The 16796-nt window shown below is 44.3% G+C and overlaps 1 protein-coding gene across 1 annotated transcript in view; it reads right to left on the reverse strand.

Moving 5' to 3' along the window:
- Positions 1 to 16796, reverse strand: part of MAML2 (mastermind like transcriptional coactivator 2) — a 197667-nt gene that overhangs the window by 121564 nt on the left and 59307 nt on the right. The window lies entirely within an intron of this gene.

The raw sequence follows: 16796 nt of genomic DNA on the forward strand, positions 1-16796 counted from the left end.
GTTAGGAAACAGTAACTTCAACTTTTCCTTTGGAAAATATCTGAATTATACAGAGCAAAGCACAACTTAAAAGGATTATTTAAATTAAAGTCATTTGCTTGCCAATTTGAATCACCGTTGTGGCCGTGATCAACTCCTTCTGATTACACGTGTGCAGTAACAACGAGGCCCCGTTTCCAGTGAAATAAAAAAAAGCAGATATGATGAAATGAGTCTAAAAAGAATCAAAATGCAAAATTGTTGTGTCTTCCCTTCTATCATGGGCTATGAGAGAAATCTCTCTAAAGAAATAATTTATGACAATATTGAAAAAATATGTGAATAATAACAAGCATACAGTTATCTGTAGAACCATTTTTTTTTAAATAAAAATGCTGAAGAGGGCAGGAAGAAGGGTTCCAGGTGTATCTGGGCAAGGTAGAAATGATGGGGTAAGAAAAAAGCTCGATGCAGAAATTGCTCCAATTGCACAGCACTGAGATTCACTCAGGAAGAAGAGAAGACGGGGATTTCACATTTGATTCCCGCACCAAAAAGCTTTGTACCCCTGGAATTCCAGTGTAAAGAATTTACAGATGCTCCATCTTTTCCTTCTACTGTTTCATAAAACACCTGGCTCTGATCTCAACAAACCCGCTTCGTTTCCTTCCAACTTGCAGCACTTTTTCACTGCAGCTGCACGGTCTGTAACGAAGGCTGGGGGGGAGGAGGGACGGGGGAAGCTCGTCGCTTTGAAGCCCCGTGCTCTGGAGGATGACATCCCGGCTGCCCTATCTCTTAAGCCTGTTAGAGGGTACTAAAAGAACTGTCAAAACTTCCAATGCAGTGTGGCAACACTTAGTCCAAATCCCATGAAAGTAACTGGTCTGGTGTGATAAAACGAGCGAGAAAGGAAAATGCTCTTAGTTAAACTGAGCCGAGGTTGATGACGCTTCGTGTTGGCCCCTTTCCAGGCCACAAACATACCGCCCTTTCCTGCAAGCGCTGTTGATTACAAAGAGGCCTCTTGAATTACCTATGTGGATCTTCTGGATAATCATTCAGTTTTGAAAGGAGGCTATAAGAATGAAGGGGACAGACTCTTTAGCAAGAGAAATGGCTTCAAAATAAAAGAGGAGAAATTTAGATTGGATATGAAGAAAAAGTTCTTTATGGTAAGGGTGGTGAGGCACTGGTACAGGTTGCCCAGGGAGGTGGTGGACGTCCCATTCCTAGAGACATTCACAGTCAGGCTGCTCAGGGCTCTGAGCACCTGATCTAGCTGTAGGTGTCCCTAACTCATTGCAGGGGTTTGGACTAGATAACCCCTAAAGGTGTTTTCCAACTCAAACAGTTCTATGATTCTGTGATCATTGCCCAGATCCTCCAACAGTGAGTGCAACGTTTCAGCAGGACCAAAACTGCATTGTCCTCTTTGGGAGAGACTGCAGTCTGTGCCCTGAGTGGGGACAGAAGAAAGCCTGGAGCTGCTCATGGGGTCTCTGAAGTGATGCTTTCAAAAGTGATAATGATTCACAAAGTGATGATTCAATAGACCACTTGTACCTTCTCAGGCTTAGACATCAAGTCTGCATATGACGGAACTTTTTTTCACCAATCTCCATCTCTGCTAAAGGGCCATGTACACACTATGGTCATTGGTTGGTAAAGTGGTCCCAAAAGCACTCAAGAAACAGAAACCCATATATCAGACAGATAATGACTTGGGGTTAGAAATAAACACAGTGTCAAGAACAATCAGCATCTAGCAGCAAGACAGAGAAATCTGTCACAAGGGAAGAGATAACCGATTCCTAGATTAAAAAAGGCAAAATATTTCCTCTTCCAAATGTGTCCCAGAATTGCCCACATGAAATGCAGGAGCAGAAACACACGGCCAACTGCAAGCATCCACAGGGCAAAGGATAAAGTCCCCCCAGATACAAAGAAAGCTGGAGGTACTCATGGCACAACTGACAGGAGTTTTTTTTTACTGGAACTCTGGGATACATTTACACAAAGATTAAGTTCAGTTCATATTTTGTCTCCTTTCTTTGCTCAAAAATTACAACTACAGCAACAGGGGAAATAAGATGCTTCACTGCATACTTTGTAAATGCGAGTTTTAATGACAGTTTTCACAGACAGGATTTTAAAAACATAGGTTTCCCTTTCTCCTCATCTGTCCCCTCTGCATTTCCAGATTAGATGACAATATATTCTGCTGACTGGAGGCTGACCTTGCAGTTAGATGAAGATGCAGCACTCCCGGCACGTATAACACAGAGCTCAGCACTGCGACGTGCTCAGCACATTCTGAGAATTCAAAGCTTCACTTTCCCATGGAATTGCATTAGGGACTGGAACAAAATGCTCCAGTTTTCAGGATTTAGGATATCAGATTAATTCCCAAGTGCTGGTTATCCCCACGTCCATCCAACCTCACTCTTCTTGAGCGTCAGAGGAGACCAGAGGCCCTTGGAAAGTGGTTGTGTGATCCCCTAGCCCCATTAAAAACCAAATGCAGTGACACACTCTCCATGGGTTTCAGGTAGAAGCACATTGTTTTCTCCCATCTAAATGTTTGCTTATGAGTACCCTTAGGGAAATAAACATTTGGTGTTGTTGTGTTGCAACCTTCCACCCAGCAGGATGCTGGGCACGCCTGGAGAGGTGGCAGGCCACACCTCAACACAGCAGGGCTTTAGGCCATAAAGTGAAATCGAATTAGCTAATTAATGAGGCACTTTGTTATCTTTCATGGAAATTTAGGAGGTACTTTTGCTTTCTGTGAAGCTGGAAGTATGTTCATAAAACAGACAGTGCTGGTAACCCCACATTAAACAGTGCATTGGCTGTAAAACAAAGAAGTCAATGCATCTTCCACCACTTTATAGGGGAAGCAGAAGTCTCTTAAAAGTGTAGTTAGAGTTGTTGCGGGGCGGGGAGGGGGTGGTTTTACCACTGATGTCATTGCCAGCATAAGCCTTTTACGGTCCTGACCTAATAGGTGTCTCTCATCTTCAAAATCAACAAAGAGTGCAGAAAAAAGCCCACTTCCTCCTTGGGAAATGGTGCACGTTCAGGGAGGAAGCTGTCTTCCTGTTTTCTCCGTATTTGTAGCTTTGCGTGGTTGTAGCAAGTTCCACAACTGTCAGCCTCTTCCATACGGAACGTGTTCCTCTAAACATCTGGCTCATTTTTTATTGCGGTGATAAAACAGGTTTATTTTCTACAAACCATATAAAATATTACTTTCTCAGCGTATGATCTGCTGTGCCTTTAAAAGTGAAAATATACATAGAGATCAATAGGCTCACATGTTTTTGTTTTACTGGTGACAAAATTATTTCTAGACACAACTCAGAGATTAATGTTGAAAGTAGAAAGTTAGAAAGTCAGGACACCCACCCTTTATTATCTCAGTGTTTCTTGATGCAAACCAATGACACAGACGTATGTCTAAAATGAAATATAAATCCAGCCAAGGAGCATTTCTTTAGATCCAGATCAGATGTGAACATGTATCTCTAGTACTGGCTCTTGACCTACGTGTATCTCCTAATTACTATCACTGGAAGAGAACAAAATTATTTAATTAGTTTAGAACTCGTTTTTCTAATTTGTCTGGATGGTATTAGAAGAGAATGGCTCATGCCAAGAAATTCAGAGGGCTATCCAGCAGCAAAGAGAAGAGCATTCGTTTATTATCTAATGGCAGTCTGGCTTCAATGTCAAATTTCAGTGGGCAGGGCACTCAAGCAATAAACCAGGAAAAAAGCCATTATAAATCAACAGATCTTGTTGGCTTCCCATTCCATTAGCTGTTATTTTTAGATGTACTGCATGCATGGCTAAGCAACAGTGCTGCAGAGAGAAGTTTTCATCTTTCTCCCTCCCCACTCTTTCACCTGATGCTGCCTGAAATGACACAAGAGTTCACTGCGTGTAACAAGCCTAAAAATGAACTACAAACAACAGTGTGAAAGACCAATCCAAGCTACAGGGATGCATTCCAACAGTGGATTCTCAAAAGGAGTGGGAAACAATAAATGAGTCATTTTCTAGATGCTTTGAGAAATCCTGAACCAAGCAAAGCCTGGCTTGGTACATCCAAAACATGGTGCTTCTTGCAGTGTCCACCTGCAGCCTTACTACAGTGGTGCCACTTCCAGACTTCAGTTGCCCATGAAGCCCCTTGATCTTGGCTGGAAGGTACCACGGGGTGATGAGAGTTTCTTGCAAGTATTTTTTTTTCCTGAAGGGTGGCTGGGGTAGCAGGTACCCTTTGTGCAAGAGCCAGGGAGTGCTCAAAACTGAGACCAGTGGAAAGTCACTGGATTGTTTACATGGGAGGAGAGTTGTGTGGAGGAAGGGTGTTAAAATGGTGAGGAAAAAGAGGATCAAGAAATGGGAGAAGGCTTCATGAGGCATGCAGACTGTGTGAGCAGTGCTGTCTGGAGGCCAGTGCCTCAGCAGACCAGCCTACATCAGGACAATAAACATCTATGGTTGTCCTGGCCATACACATGTGCTCAACCTGCTCCCGTGGTCAGGAGGCCTGGGGCTGGAGTGCCCCTTGCCAACAGGACAACAACTGGATGGGACAGATGAAGGATCCTGGTACCACCATGTCAGAGCCCTTTCCAGTTCCATCCACAGCAGCGTCCACCACTCTAGCAGAGGGTTGGCTGCAGTGTGTTGAGGATGGAGAACACAGCTCTTCACTGAGATAAAGACTGCATCCCTGAACCTGCAGAAGTTAGATCTTCATCTTGTGAGTCTACAGTCAAAGCTAAATCTGAGCTAGAGACTGACTGGAAGTCAAGCTGAAATCAACTGCTATTGCTCAGCCTGAGAGAGGAGAAGCCTAAGCCAGCTGAGGGCTGAGCAGCACAGCTCCTATTGCACAAAAACCTGCCCTCACGTGATGCACAGCTTGATGCATTTTAGGGGCCTGATAGTGATACTACCAGAAGTCCCTGGTGCTCCTCAGTCCAGCCTGATCTCTCTGCCCTACTGAAGAGAGAGAGAACAGCATAAAAACGTGGCTTCAAGTAATTAATTCACTTGAAGTAAATAACTTTCCAGTTTAAACTGGCATTTGCTACCTTCACACAATTCGCTTTCTTACAAAGTCAGTGGATACACAACATGTAAAACTTACTGAAAACCATTAGATACTCTTTTACTAAATACACCCGTTTTTATAACTACCTCAAATTTACTTAATTACTGAGTACACTCCAGGAAGATGCTGGTGGAAAATAACCAGACACAGAGAGACCTCATTACAAAACTTATGCCTATATTTGTCACAAGTATTTTAGATATCAATGCTACTTTGTCGTATGTCCACCATAACCCCTGATAAAGGTAAATGCAGGATACCCACAAAAGACACTGACACTGAATGACTTTGAATCACTGCTGCTTAGAGCCATGTTTTCCACGTGAAATAAGTGAATGAGTAAAACCACGCATAAAATTACTCTCTGAAATGTAATATCCTATAATTTCTTTGACTCTGGTCCCAAGCCACCAAAGGACTGACACACATGTTTAACAGAAAGTAGCATAGTAGAAGATGCTGTTGGAGAAAGAAGTCTCGGTGGTGGAGATTTGCAGTAACAGCCTCTACATGTAGCTGGTTCAGGAACTGATGACGTTGCTTTGAGGTAAGATGAGAGAAATGGGAGTTAGGCATCTTGAGGTCCTTTACGACCCTATCTTCACTGATTCTAGGTGAGCAGCTCTATTTAGGCTGATAAAACCCACATGCCACAGTTCAAGTTAAGCATATGTTAAGCATTTTTGCCAGAGTGGTGCAGAAATGCAAAGCAGATGCAATATTGCTCACAGCTTTATGATATGCTGTTTGTTTTTCTAACATTCAAACTCTTCCACAGCAGTCAGAACACAAGATAAATCAACATGGGGCTGGGGCTGCTGCTAGGAGGGCAGGTTCTTTGCTCATGATGTACCTCGTTGAACAGACAACAGGTAGGGAGAGATTTCTGTCACTGGCACAGGGCACACAGCTTCCTTGCAGTTAGTTAGAAACCTTCCCTGTAATCAGAGAGGAATCACCCATGTTAATGTGTTTCAGTTTTGACTGTACAGTTCTAAACCATCATCTGCTCTGGAGAGGATGAAAACAAGAGCAGAAGTGAGATGTTCCCACTCTCAAAGGCAGATACTCACGCTCCATTTAGTTAACAAATACCAATTTAACTCCCAAATTTCTTCTTCTCAAACTTGAAATAACAAAATTTGTTTCCTATCTGACACAAAGCTTACATCCCAAGAAAAAGCACAAGCACTATTTTTTTTCTCCTCTGTGATCGAAACACAGCATTGCCCTGATTCCCAGAGCACTTTTAGTGCATCTCAGAAGCAAAACTACATGCATCTACCTGAGCAGAAATCTAAGAAGAAATGATTCAGCCCAGTGTTGGGTGAGCCAAGTCCTTCCTAGCTACAAGTGTAAAACATCTGTCCTAGGATAGGAAAAGTGATCCTCCTAAATGTTAACAGCACCCTCCTAAATATTACTAGCAATTAAAAACCAAGCAAAAAGAGATCTACGGGAAAACAACAAATGGAGAACTATCTTTTTGTGTGTGGTTATGTTACTTTAGTTGAGACAGCTCCTAACAACTAGGGACAAGGTTGGTGGCATTCTGAGTTCAGTGTGGACTGGTGCAGGGTGAATGTGAGCAGGTCTTTTAGTTTAGCAATGCCTCATTTTGCATTTGGGCCAACTTGCTCTTACAGAGGGGTGTCACACTGATTAACTCATTAACATTTGTAGAGAGCTTTGTATTCCTTGGATGAATGACCTGGGGAAGTGGGATCATGCAATTACGCTGTCTGGGTAATGAAGTAAGCAGTCCTCAGCTGGTACCAATGGCAGGGATTAGCTTGTATATATAGAGCATCTGTTATACCATAGAATCATAGCGTAGCCTGGGTTGAAAAGCACCGCAGAGATCATCTAGTTTCAACACCCCTGCTGTGGGCAGAGTTTCCAAATACTGGACCAGACTGCCCACAGCCACATCCATATAAACTGGATATCACAAGACTGTAGAGGCAGATGCTATAAATCACTTTTGAGCTATTTTAATCTGTCTTGTTGAAATGCAGTTGAGGAACTCAGTTTCAAAGGCTGGATCCTGAGTCCCTGTTACGAATGCAACTGGAAAGCCAAGTTCCTTAGAAATGAAGCCTTTAACTTCACTAGCACTTCATGTCCCTATTGTAAAGTGAACTAGGTCTAAAAGACAAGCAAAATGTCTGCCCCAAGATCCTGGTTTCTGAATGTGTAGAAGAGACCCAGCTGATGAGACCTAAGAGTGACCAAGTATCCTGCTGGAAGTAACTGCACAGAAGAGGTCTGTGAGGGCAATCTGTGACCTACCCCAGCCTGGTCCCTGCTCTGGGACCAAAACACCTCAATTCTGTCTATGATGCAGATCCTGGAGGAAAAGATAAGCCAGTGTTCCCTCAGCAGGGGTGGGTTTTTAGGGAGTTCTTTACAGAGGGAGTGGTGAGGTGCTGGCACAGGCTGCCCAGACAGCCTGGATGCTCTGTCCCTGGAGGTGTTCAGGTTGGATGGGCTTGGTTTTTAATTGCTAGTAATATTTAGGAGGATGCTATTAACATTTAGGAGGATCACTTTTCCTATCATAGAATCATAGCATGGCTTGGGTTGGAAAGGGACCCCAAGGATCATCAAGTTCTAACCCCCTGCCAAGGCCACCAAACTTCACGTCTGGTACTAGACCAGGTTGCCCTGGTCTTGGATGGGGCTGCAGTGGGCCAGGAATGCTTCCATCCCCACCCGGTGCTTCTCACTTGGTTACAGAGGTAACTGTTCAAGTAGAGGGTATTTAAGTGGAGAAAGATGCATTCTGTGGGGCTGAGGGCAGGGTTTGTAACTGACTGTAGTTTTACCTGCTTCTTTTCCTATCAGAACAAAAGTGTTTTTATTCTAAGTGCTAAACCTCTCCTTAGTTTGCTGCTTTGGTGAGGAAAAAAATATGCTTTAATGCCCCCCCCCCAAAAAAAAAAAAACCACTCCAAAACTGTTATGGATGTATGCAAATGTAAGTAACTTAAAACTCAAGCCTAAAGTATGGAGGGCAGACTAAGTTCAAAATGATTAAAAGTTTATTTCTGTTTCTCCCCCCCTCCCCCCCATTGTTTTATGAGTTAATCTTCCTGGGAACAGACTGGTATTTACTCATCCCATGAGAGAATAGAGTTGTCAGGAAGCCAAATGATACCAGGGAAGAAGGTCTAAGGCACTCTACCGTTAGTCATCAAATGGAGAGAACTGGCACTTTAGTGATGGGCTGTGTGCTTTTCTCCATTTAGTAGTAAAGTTCCTAGTAGTTTTTATCTGCATTTCTCCACATTAAATGGGGAAATATTATGAATTGTCTGTGTGGAAAATAAATGGTAAGCTCAGAAAACCATCACAAAAGCCTATGGAAAGTCTGTGACCATCATGGTTCAACTCCATCAAACAAATTGAGAATGTTATGTTAGAAAAATAATAAATGGGAGAGTTCAAACACCACATTTTCCATACCAATTTCCCCTAGCTTTCTCATGGCTCCCAGCTGGCTCCATGCTGCACCATATAGACCTACCAGCATGGAACTCCACCATATTGGGCACCGCTGTCCTGCACTCTATGAGCAAGTGCTGGGGCTTTTTCCACCTTGGCAAGTCATGCACTCAAACAAGAGTTAAGAACATGTCATGATGTGGTACTTTATATCTCAGTATCTCTTCGTATTTGGTACCCTTATCCAGGATATAGAGAGCCTCACAGAAACTCAAGTAACATACACAGGGAACTGAGAGTTTGAGTATGCTCTAACATGCACAGCATGCTGAGATGGGTGAATACAACTCTGTTCACAGATAAGAAGATGGTCAGATTAATTAATTACTCTCAGGACTCAACTGATTTTACTGCCTAAGTTGCCACTGTTGTTTAGGCACAACACTCGTGTCTACAATCTGGATCCTACCACATGTCAGCTGAGCCATAGTCAGTGACCTTGCACTTTCTGGAAGCCTGCAGCAAGGTAATTTGTTCTCGTTTAGCCTGTAATTAAGTGGGGTTGAAATAAGCCTAAGTACTTTACATTGGCCTCAGGCTAAGAGCATGCATGCACACGGAGAACTCCACATCCCAGATAAGGTGTTGTGACTTCAGTCATGGTAATTTGGGCCCAAAGTTGACCACAGAGGAAGCATCTTTCCAAATGGATCCAAGAAGAAACTTCCATGCATAATGAGCAGTTTTTCCCTAAGCATTATGGAAAATATATGAGACTTGTGCTCATAATATTTCTTACTCACCTATATTTATCCTGGTTTTTACCACTTCACTTCCTTCCACTGAATTATTATTAATTTACTGTAGCATATGTCGGAGAAAAATCAGGACTGCTGTCTTCCCCTGATAGTTCTCAGCTACTAAATCATTGGTTTTTAAACTCAGAAAGGCAAGAGGCAGAGAAAATAACCCCTCTGTGAAGAATAATCTACTTGAGGATACCCGTATTTCATAATCCTATTGTATTTGTAAGTGAACCTCCAGTAAATCAACCTAAAGCACCCATTTAAGTCATGAATTCAGTCCCCTCTGAGAGACAGGTCTGTACAAAGCTTGTGACAACTCAGGCAGCTCAATCAGTCTTAACAGTACTCTTGTTGCATGCATATGCTGCTCATCCACAGGTCTTTGCTGAAGTTGAAGAATATTTTTGGACATGCATATATGGCTGTGTGAAGCAAGGCCACTTCAAACTGAGTGGATGGCAGCCAGCTCTAGTCTAGAATTATGCTTCAGCTAATGCGTCCTGCTGATCTGCTGACAGCAAGGAGGAAATAAACAGGAGGTGAAAAGGAGAAGACCCACAGAGCAAGGAGGTGTTAGAGAAGGAATCCAACCTCTGAGACTGTGCTTACACTAGCCCCTAGTCTGTCCTCAAGCCGTACAAACCACCTGGACCAAGTACACCGGCTCCTACTGACCTGTGTTTGTGTAGAGCTCTTGGAGGGGCCATTACCATGCTGGGAGTGAAGCAGCCACACGTAAAGAATACGTGCAGGAAAGGCAGCATGCTGCTTTTCCATAGCACAGCTGGGGAGATCCAGCTTTAAACAAGGGCTGAGATCACCTCCAGCCCTCCTGATGGTAACTGGGCTATACAGTTGACTGCTTTTCAAAAAGCCCAAAGCACTATCATCACTCCCGAGAAGTCACTTCTGTAGTTTCCAGCTGAGAGAACTGACCTGAGGAAAGAAATTGCACTGCTTCAGCTCAACAGGCAACATAGGTATCAGTAGAAGTATGCAAAATTAAGGGTGTAGGTTGGCAAGTTGGTCAAGCCAGTCCATATTGCTTCAAAACCTGCTTACGTTAATAAATTGCTTGATGGTTAGAGAAAGCTAGAGCCCAGCATGGGGCAGTCCTCTAGAAGCAGTCTGATGGACCCGGGGACATGATTCACTATTGATTAAAAAAGGCTGAGCTCCACACATAATGCCAGCCCAAGCTCTTTTGGAGGAACAGAAGAAAAAATTTGAGGACGATGAAAACCACAAGGCTCATCTCATTCCCAACTCAAGTAATATTTGCCATCCCACACCCATTCAAGCACTGACACGTAGATCCTTGAAATAGGTTGATGGATGGGAGAATCACAGAATCATAGAATGGCATGAGTTGTAAAGGACGTCAAAGGTCATCACATTTAAACCCCCTGCCATGGGCAGGGTCACCAACCACTAGACCAGGCTTCCCAGAGCCACATCCACCCTTGCCTTGAATGGTAAGTGCAGTGAGGCATGGACCCTCATTGGCTGTCACTTTGTTAACCTTGCAGAGAAAAGGAAAATGAATGTGGCTGCTACAACAGGGTGCATGAGACCACGCTGCAGTGTGATCGTGTCCTAAGCACCCTCTGTAGCCTTACAGGCCACGCTGCCCAAAACCAAACTCTATGTACCACAGGTCACTCCTGAGTGGACTCTAGGGATGAATTTCACACTGTGGTAACACAATAGATGACAAACAGCTGCTAGGGCACAGCACATTATGGTGGTGCTTGGCATTGTCTTTCCCGATCCCAAACCTTTTCTGCCATTGACAAGCTCAGCCTCATGCTGACAACAGCACACATCATGTTACCCTTGGTCTTCTTTCACGGCCACCTCCTGTCCCACTGCACAACATGGAGTCTGTGTGAACAACAACAAGTGCATGGAGCAGGTTTTCTCTGCACAGCTTGGCTTGTGCACAGCTGTGGAGAATTACTTTCTGTGGTCCCTTGCCGGAAAGCAGTACTCTTTCCAAAGCAAACTAAAACCCCAAAACGAATGAAACTTTTTTTTTTTTTCTTTCTCTAAGTAAACCCAAAACTGGAAACTTGCATTGTCATTAAAAAAAAAATGCTGACTGATTCCCAAGCAGCGAACAAAAATGTTGACTCCCCAGTAAATCAGATCATTTTGCTCACAAAGTACTACAGCCCAGCATGAATTTGTTCTCAAGGTCAGCTCCTTCACTCCAACACTTCTCTTCCCAGGGCAGATGTAGCACTATCTCAGAGTCCTCCTGACAGGCTCCTAAAATTTCAGAGCATTCTGAGTGCAATGCAAAGGCAAACGCTTCCCCACGTTAGCATCTGGCTTGCGAGCAGTGTGCTAAATAGGGCAGAGTCAGTGAGCTGTGACACCGTGACGGTGACACGGGCTCTGCCACCCCCTCCAGCTCTCACACGGGTCACACACCAGCGATCCTGGCTCAGCTTGGGAGATCACATCCCGTGGAGCAGGCTGGGCGGACATACGGGCTCCCATGCCCTGGTCACTTGTGAGCGGTCGGAGGCAGCCGGCATTGTGAGGGCTGTCAGCGCTGCAACCAGTGCCAGGGACTCTCTTTTTGATTTACATTTTCTACATCTTTTCTGAGAAACCTCAATTGTCTATTTAATCCCTTAGCTCTGGAGCAAAAGCATTCAGCCATGGAACCCAGTATAGCAGGCGCAAATTTGATACCCATTAAAGTCGAGGAGTTACCAGGCATAAAAACCCATATGGGGACTGTATAATCCCTGGTGTAATTCCATTCATTTTAGTGTACCAGTGATGAATCTGACACAGCAGTCGGGATTTCCATCTCACAACAGCTTCCCACATCCATCTAGCATGTTCAGTAGAAACAATCCTGATGTACATTTATATAGGTGTGTGCAACTAGCTTTATTTTGATGTATGTGCTGGTCACAAGCAGGGACACCACAGCTCTTCTCTCTCTATGCGGTGTTTTCCATACCAGACAGATCTCCAGACAGAATCAGAGTGTGACGAAGGCTGGGTTTAGGGGCAGGCACGAAGTGCAGCAGCATGAAATGCCATGCTAGGCTCAGTGAATAAGCAGCACGGGTCAACCTTGGTGCAGGAGTTGAGTCCAATTCCCTGCAAAGAGCAGGGATGTGCTGCAGGGAGCTGTCACACAGGAGGTCCAGAGACAGCACTGGTCTGACAGATTGTAAGAGACTTACCACTGGGTGCAGCTGAGCACGTCTCTCTTGTGAAGTTTTATTGTCCAGATAACAAATTACACATCAGGATGTATGAAAGTTACAAGCATTATACCCTCACTTTACAGCCCTGGCACTAATGTATGCATTTAGGTTTAAAGCACTTTCTTGCAAGTTAAAACCCAGCCCTGCTAAGAATTGGTGTAATTCAATACTTCCTTTGAAAACCTCCCATAGGAAGATTAGAACAATCTTAGTGATTACAGTCTATCTGGGGTCCACAGATGCCAGTAATCTATGGAAATTGTGAACTCAAAGGATTTATGTCTAAATGTGATTTAAAATCCACTACCAAATCTTCATCGTGGTGGGTTTTCTTTTCATGATTTCTTTCTTCCTCCTCTCTCTCTCTCTCTCTCCCCCTCTCCTTTTTTTCCACACTAAGACTGAATCTCTTGAAGACAGCAGTGTGCCTGGTGCTGCTGCTGCTGGGGCTGGGCGTGCAGCACGAGCTGTCCTCCACAGTAGTCCCAGCAATTGCCCCAGACAGAGGCTCTCTGCTCTGGAGTCTGTCTGCAGCCGTGTTCGTGATGAAAGGCAGCTGTGGACGGTTTCAGTTTATTCTGTTTAAAGGCCTATCGCGGACTCCCACATGAATGGGAATGTAAAGAAAAGTCACAAATCAAACCTGAACTGTGCAGTCCACTTAGGCGAATGCTATTTACGCCATATGTTTTGCAGGTTCGTTTCATTGGAATAGTAAATTGGTCTAAAATTAGGGCCAGATTTTTGAAGGCAGCACTAAAGATGTGTCCTCTGAATGCATGCATGTGAACTCAGATGAAGGGACAAGTTGCTTCCAAAGCACAAGTGCAAAGGGCAAACCGACATGAAAGCGGGACATAGGGATGGGCAGATCTGTGCAGCATGTCTTGCACAGCTCGTCTAGGGCACTGCTCCATGCCCTTCTGGGGACTCTGACTGGAAATCTGCTCTTCTCCAGGTGGAAACAGTTTTAATTCTGAATGTTGGGTCCTCCGCCTCCAGACCTTCACATATTTGTGTGGACACACAGCCACAAATCTTCAGCATAAGCTTCTCAGTTACACGGCTTTCAGACAACAACACCAATAGCCTTGTCTTCCAAGCCTGTTCAAATAAACTGCTACAGATTAAAGGCCTGAGTTTTTGTCAAGTTTAAACAAATACATAGAGCACAAGAGCCCTGCAGAGCTGCAGCTCCCAGGCATGGCGAGGTGCTGGTGGGATTTCTGGCTCCCCTCTCCCAAGTTTGGAAGATGCAGATCCAGTGGGTCCTTAATCCAAACCAGGGTTTTGGTTTTACAGCTTGGGAACAAGGAGGTTTTGCTTACCCCAAACCTGGCTTCAATTTTATCTCATTTCCATAAATAGCACTGGGAACCTTTGGCAATGTTTTGCCACATTTTCCAGTGGGGGACAAGCGAAGACTCAAGGCCAAGGCTTTATAAGGGTATCTGAGCTGTCTTTCTGCTGCCTTTTTACACCTATCAACCTCTCAAGTCTCCAACCCAGGTGTTTTATCCTCCTCTGCTTTTCAGTCCGTATTTTCGAGCTGTCGTTCCCTTGTGTTTCACCTCATTTCCTCCCAGTTTCCACCTCCATTTTGTCACTTAATCATGTGGGCCTCCGTAGCCTCTCATTTGCTTGTGGTAAATCTGGCATCTTTATTAAATCCAGACTGTTTCACTCTGGGGGCACATTTACAGGTAAATCTCCTTATAGGCAGCCACCTCTGACTCAATAGTACATTTAATCCTGCAGCTGTCAAAGGAAAGGTGATAAATCATCCCCCTCTGATCACATAAATCCCGGCTCTGTCGGTGCAGGCGCGGTGCTCCTCCTGCCACTCGGCCGTGGGCTTGGCCTGCGTGGGCCTTGACCCGACTCCATCCCCAGCAGCATCTAAACTCCTGTTCGTTTACTTTGTGCTGAATCAGGGCCAAAAGGAGGCGACATCTTATTTTATTTGACTTTTTTTTTTAAGGAAAACAAAAACAAGTTTTGAGGAAAACCCCGCTGCAGAGCTGGGAAAGGGTTACGGGCGGCTGTGGGCTCACAAAGCCCCATTGAGGAGCAGGATGGGGCAGGAGGGAGCAGGGAGCACTTGTACCTCCACAACCCACTCCTTTCAGCAGGAGGAGTGAGCAAGGCCGCTGGCAGCTCCCACCGAGCTCGCAGGCTCTGCCAGCCAACTGCTCTCTGTTTGTTCCTTTCGCTTAAAACAACAACACACACAGGGAAAATAAATACAAAAAGCCTTTGGTATGTGTGGAGCATTAAGCTGCAAGAGCCACTGCTCCAGTCCAAGGATCTTAAAATCTACGGTTTCTTCCACCACACTAATTTGGCCATGTTGCACCTGCAAAGTATTTTTCATTCCAGCATCCCCCTTAAACACAGATGTACACGCTGCGCCGACAGCCTTCTGAAGTGCTCCGTGTTGACTTAACTCTTTCCCTCTGGACCTAGCGACTTCAGGAAGATCACTTATGCCAGGGCTGTGCTTTGAAAGATCTCACTCTCAGGTGCAGAACCCAATTAATGCGCCTCAATATCAGCTACGCATATCTACCCCTTCACTAACAAACACGTTCTGACCTGTGCGGCCCCTAACTTGAGTGCCTATAAAAATCAGGACACTTGTTTTGAAGTGCTCAGACACGGATTTAAGTCCTAGATGCTCAAAAAACTACAGCTTAAATTTAGACATCTGCATCTGTACCACTGGCAGAGTGTTTTTATTTTTGGAAGCGCTGAGCCCCAGCATCTCCCATTAATTTTAGTAAGAGCTGCTGGTAGCTCAGAGTCTTGGAAAGCTCTTCTGGGGAAGCTGTGCTAACATTAGACTCTTGTTTTCAGAAGCTCTGTCTTGAAAAGAAATGACACAGAAATCAGGAGGAAGGAAAATGTTTGTTTAGCTTTCCTATTTAATAAAGTCATCCCGAGAGCCACAGATCTGGTAAATGCCAGTATCTGGAGGGCTGGTTGTCCAGTGTCCTCAAAATCCCACCCATGAACAAGAAACATGACTGGATAAGATTTGTTTCCTTAGGAACCCAGGCTAAAAGGCATAATTAATCAGGTACTTGTGGATATCAGAAAGTATCAGGCAAGAGAACTGAGTTATAACAAAGAAAAAAGAAATTAAAAAAATTACAAGATGAAGCAAAAAAAAACTTCAAAGTCTGTGAGACCTATTGGCAACCGGGAGCTTAAATGCAAGCACAGACCTGAAGAAAGTACACAATAGACAATATATGTCATTTTATTCCCTTTTAACTCATCTCTGTGTGAGGCAGATGAGACCTGCAGTGTTTGTAGTTCCACTAACTGGAAAGCATGTGGCTCACGTGAAGTGTACGATTCAAGTGAGCGTTACATGCAGGTAAATCCCTGAACAACATGAAGAAGTGTCTGTAGCAAGGAAATCAATAATTCATGCCAAGCTTAGGATTCCTGCCTTGTGTGTGGCAGGAGCTGCATAGCGTTCAGTGCCTGAGGAAGAAACAGCATAGCAGGAGTTTTAGTAGATGACATTTGCCTTGCTTTTAAAACAGTTATAAATACAACCCCAAAAGCCATAAATTCCATCTGTGTTCACAGCTGAAGGAGATACCAGTAACTCGGTATCCTATTCCATTAGATAGGAGAAAATGTCAAGGGGAAAACACTGTGATTTTCTAGAAAGTAAGAAAGCGAGAAAGAGAAATCCATGGCAAAAGCAGTTCAAGTATTTCTCAAAAAGGATGCTTTGAAAATGAGCCTGGGCTTGAAAGGTGTAGGAAATAGCCCATCTCAGGATGGGAAGAAGAGTTCTGCCTGGCAGAACCGGTGGCACCACTCTGCTCTTCAAATCTTGACAGCTCTGTTTGTGGTCTCCAGCACCGGTTTTTGGAATGGACACTCCAGGTTGCACAACTGAAGATTTATTCTCCTCCCTCTTCTATCTTTTATATAAGAAGAAATTGTAGCTATAAAATTTTGCTACTATATCTTCTGAGCAAGATATAAACAGGAGTTGTATATGCCAGACATAACGGCTCAGCTGCCCTGGCTGGCAGGAAATAGTGCTAGCAGTTTGGCTGCGGATAGCATTGCAATAGGCAGTTAACGTATCGTGGGGGACAGCGGTGCCAAGACATTCTGAAGGGGAACGCAGCATAAGTCCTAGGGCTGGGGAAGTATTCAGGAGTTCCATCCGTA

Source organism: Cyrtonyx montezumae, unplaced genomic scaffold (assembly GCF_038088225.1).
Source record: "Cyrtonyx montezumae isolate F1298 unplaced genomic scaffold, pur_monq_1.0 scaffold_12, whole genome shotgun sequence".
Lineage (NCBI taxonomy): Eukaryota > Metazoa > Chordata > Aves > Galliformes > Odontophoridae > Cyrtonyx > Cyrtonyx montezumae.